We start from the raw sequence: 5002 nt of genomic DNA, 5'->3' as shown, positions 1-5002 counted from the left end.
GAAGGAGAATTGATGCCTTTGAGCTGTGGTGCTGGAGAAGAGTATTGAATGTACCGTGGACTGCCAAGAAAACAAACAGATTCATCCTGAAGAGGGTTAAACCAGGCTGTTCCTTGGAGGCAAGGATTCTGGGGCTTCGTCTGATATACTTTGGACATGTTGTAAGAAGGGAGAGGTCCTTGGAGAGGGACATCATGCTTGGAAGGGTGGAGGGACAGCGCAGGAGGGGAAGAGCCTCTATGAGGTGGATTAATTTAATGACTGGGGTAATTGGGATGGGTGTGTCAAAGGCAGTGTGATCAGCACAGGATAGAGCAGGGTTTAGGGCTGTTGTACATAAGGTCGCTATGAGTTGCAACCGACTCAACGGCAGATAAGAACAACAGTTTATTTACAAAATTTGAATACATTGATTTCCAGAACTGATTCTTCCAATTTCCTTCACCCCATGCCCCATCAAATTGTACAATTCCATGATTAATTCTCTCTTCACATCCTCACCCCTTCAGTGGGCTTTCCGAGGCAGTAACTCAAATGGGAGAATAATTAAATATTTCTGGTACTAGAATGAAATTTAAGATCATACAACGGTTATTTTATCTCTGCTTTGTATTTGCTGACTTTTCTATTCACCTTTTCTTTAATGTTCCTACATATTCTTCAATCCATCACTCATTCAACAAGCGTTGAACACTTATTGACCACTAAGAGTAAAGCAGGTAGGACCATATTTATTCTTTCTCTTTGAACTTTCATGCTTGGTTTGCAATCAGGACTGGCTGATGAAACCACTAGGGCTGAGGACCTTTTTTTTGTTCATAAGCGTAATCAAGTCAACCAGAAGTCATAGCAATTCTGTGAACCACAGATCAGAACATTATCCTAATCCTGCTGATTTTTAGCCATAGTTGAGAAAGACAGGGAACAAGATGGTCAAAGAAGAAAACAAATGTTCTGCAACCCAAGTTGTTTTAGAAGCTGCAGGACAGATGCATGACATATCTCTATAGTGCACTGTTTTTTGGTGGCCTTTTTCAAGTTTTGTAAAAAAGTATTTTTTATTGGTTTTCATATAAAAATTCCTTTACATTGTTTCATTTTTTAAAATTTTTTTTATTTATTTTTATTCATTTTAATCAAAGTTTATAGAGACTTTGGATTTCCATTCATTCATTGTTGCACATTTTCCCCTGCCCAACCTTCCCCCACCCCAGTTAGCTCTTCTCTTTGAAAATTAAAAGAAAAATTATTTCATTGTTATACAATCCCTCTCCCCAAGTCCACTCCACTATGTAGCCTTCATTCTGGACTCCTGTCATGACAATAATACCTAATCATATATCACTTTTAAACAGGTCTCTCCCTTATCTGGTTCAATGCAGTATATACATTATTTATTCCATCTTTCTCATTCTACCCCCAACCCTGATGTCAGTCCCTTTTTACAACAGTGGCACAATGCAGTATTTGTCCTTTTGTGACTGAGATATTTCACTCAGCATACTGTCCTCCAGGGTTACCCATTCATTCTGTATACTATTTCATGCGTTTCTTGTTTTTTAATGCAGCATTTTATTCCATTGTGTGAATATACCACAGTTTCTCTTTCCATTAGTTTGTCGATGGGCTCTTGGGTTGTTTCCAACTCTTTGCCGTTGTGAACAAAGCCACAATGAACATGGGTGTACATATATCTGCTTGGGTGATGGTTATGGTTTCTTTGTGGTATGTTCCAAATAGTGGAATTGCTGAGTCAAATGGTATATCTATTTGTAACTTTTTGAGAAAGCGCCATACTACCTTCCATAGTGGTTACACCATTTTACACTCCCACCAATAGTCAATAAGGGTTCCAGTTTCTCCACGTCAACAGCATTTGTTGTTTGTTGTTCTGTTAAATTTTGCTATTCTGACTGGGATGAGATGATATCTCATAGTTGTTTTAATTTACCTCTCTTAGAGCTAGGGATTTTGAACATTTCTTCATGTACTTGTTGTCCATCTGAATGTCTTTTTTGGTGAAGTGTATGTTCATAACCTGTGCCCATCTTCCAGTTGATTTGTTTACCTTTACCTTGTTGTGATGTTCGAGTATTTTATAAATTCTAGATATAAGTCCCTTATCAGACATGTCATTACCAAACATTTTTTCCCAGTCTGTGGCTTCCCTTTTTACCCTATTGGAAACGTTTTTGGATGTTCATAGGGATTTTAATCTTGGAAGGTCCTGTTTATCTATTTTACCATCTCCTGGTTGTAGTTTTTTCAGGATGCTTGGAAGACTGTTTGTGACTGTTTGATTAGGACTTCTACAGTTCTTCCAAGCTTTCCTTTAATAAAGTTTCTAGTCCTTGGTTTTAGTCCTAGGTCTATGATCCACCTTGAGTTGGTTTTTGTGTATGGGGTGAGGTGTGGATCTTGCTTGAGTTTTCTGCAAATAGTTTTCCAATTTTGCCAACAACATTTGTTAAAAAGGCTGTCATTTCCCCACTTGACTTATTTAATCTCCTTGTAAAAAAATCAGTTGACCATAGGTAGATCTACTGATTTCCAGGTTCTCAATTCTATTCCATTCATCTATGTGTCTGTTATTGTAACTGTACCATGCTGTCTTGACCAAAACAGCAGTGTAGTAGGATTTTAAATCAAGGAGTGTGATGCCTCCTACCTTGTTTCTCTTTTTAAGGAGTGCTTTGTTTATTCAGGGCTTCTTTCCATTCCAAATTAAACTGTAGATTGTCTTTTCTATCTTGTTGATGTATGGAATTGTTTGTTATTTGTATTGGGATTGTATTGAAGGTGCAAACTGCATTTGGTAATATTGTCATTTTCACAGTATTGAGTCTTCCTATCCGTGAGCAAGAGATATTCCACTTTTTAAGGTCTCTTTTTGTTTCTTGTAGTAATGTTTTGTAATTTTGTTTAAATAGATCTTTTGTGCTTCTGGTTAGATTCACTCCCAAGTATTTAATCTTATGATTAACTATTGTAAAGGGTATTGTTTTTCTTAGCGCCAGTTCTGTTTCTGATACATGGTGTTTTATTCAATTTTTCATTTACATTATGTTTCATACAATTATTCATATGCATTCTATTTTATGGTTTGTTTTCATTTGTTTGCTTACAAAGTTTACATACACTGTGTTTCACACTATTCCTCATTCACATTGTATTTCAGACAATCATTATTGTGCATTGTTTTATAAAATTAATCACCGCTGGACCTTGCCCATCATTACCTATCTTTTCACTCAGATCCTTCTGATTTGCTTTCTCCCCTCCCTCTACAGGCCAAACTGTGACTTTGAAAAACAAGTCGTAACTTGGGAGAAGCTGGAAAACCATTATGCTGAGAAAACTAACGCAGTCTCATAAGGGGAAATACTGTATAAGACCATTACTATAAAATAGAAAGATAGCTAGTAAAACATGTACAGGAACTCAAGGGGCAGAGTAGAGGGGTAAAGCACTATTTTTAAAAATTAAAAGATTACCTTCTTAAAAAGAAATATTTGTTAAAGATCATTTGACACCACAGAACTTACACCGGCCTGTAAAATATCTTTCCCAAATATATTCAAAGACATTTTTTTAGTGGATTAAAAAAAGGTAGCCCATTTCTTTTTATAGGCAAATTGGTGGAGGGGCAGTATTTGTACTTATAATTTTTTTTTCTATTGAGCGGAAATAATCTGAAATGCTTCTTTTTTATTGTTACTCTGTATTGGTTTGCTTACAAAGTTTGTATCCATTGTGTTTAACATTATTATTCATTCACATTGTGTTTAATTCAATCATTGCCATACATTGTTTATAAACATTGGACTATGCCCCCATGACCCCATCTTTTCAGGTTCCCACGGTTTTTCCTATTTCCTTTACCCCTCTCCACCCACCAAATTGTATGACACCTCCCCCGATACTCACCCCTCCGTACCCACCTCTTCCCCCATGGGTCCCCATTAAAGTTTTACCGTTGTTGTTGTTGTTATAGGCATGTTTTACTAGTTATCCTTTTCTTTTCACAATAATAGTCTTATGTAGTGTGTCCTTATGAGATTGAGTTAATTTACTCAGCATAATGCTCTCCTGTCTCTCCCATGTTATATGTATTTTTAAATTTTATTTTATTAATTTTAATGAACATTTACAGAGATTTTGAATTTCCATTTATTCATTGTTGCACTTTTCACCCTGCCCACCCCTCCTCCCCAGTTTGCTCCTCTTCTTTGAAAAGTAAAAGAAAAATTCTTTCATTGGTATACAATTCCCCCCGCCCAACCCTAGTACACTGCACTATGCAACCTTAATTCTGGACTCTTGTGATAACTGTAATAACCTATCATATATCACTTTTAAATTGTTCTCTTCCTCATATGTTTTAATGCAGTACATAATTTATCCAGTTTTTCTCAGTCTTACCCCAACCCTGATGTCAGTCCTGTTCTACAACAGTGGCACCATGCAGTATTTGTCCTTTTGTGACTGAGATACTTCACTCAGCATAATGTCCTCCAGGCTCACCCATTTTTAATAATATTGCATGAGTCCCTTGTTTTTCAATGCAGTGTAGTATTCCATTGTGTGAATATACCACAGCTTCTCTATACATTTTTTTGTTGATGGGCACTTGGGTTGTTTCCAACTACTTGCTATTGTGAACAAAGCCACGATAAACATGGGTGTGCATATATCTGCTTGGATGTCAGCTATGGTCTCTTTAGGGTATATTCCCATTAGTGGAATTGCTGGGTCAAATGGTATCTCTATTTGCAACTTTTTGAGAAAGCACCACACCATTTTCCACAATAGTTGCACCATTTTACACTTCCACCAACAGTGAATAAGAATTCCAGTCTCTCCACAACCTCGCCAGCATTTGTTGCTTGCTGTTGTGTTAAATTTTGCTATTCTGACTGGGATGAGTTGATATTTCATAGTTGTTTTGATTTGTATCTCTTAAAGATAGGGATTTTGAACATTGCTTTATGTGCTTTTTGGC

General features: G+C 36.7%; 1 protein-coding gene across 1 annotated transcript in view; it reads right to left on the bottom strand.

The window, feature by feature from the left end:
• Positions 1–5002, bottom strand: part of LOC102862799 (olfactory receptor 56B4-like) — a 10295-nt gene that overhangs the window by 764 nt on the left and 4529 nt on the right. The window lies entirely within an intron of this gene.

Source organism: Elephantulus edwardii, unplaced genomic scaffold (genome assembly GCF_000299155.1).
Source record: "Elephantulus edwardii isolate Elephantulus edwardi_28Jun2011 unplaced genomic scaffold, EleEdw1.0 scaffold00044, whole genome shotgun sequence".
NCBI classification, from domain to species: domain Eukaryota; kingdom Metazoa; phylum Chordata; class Mammalia; order Macroscelidea; family Macroscelididae; genus Elephantulus; species Elephantulus edwardii.
The sequence above is the reverse complement of the archived record's forward strand: the minus strand, read 5'-3'. Positions and strand labels throughout refer to the sequence as shown.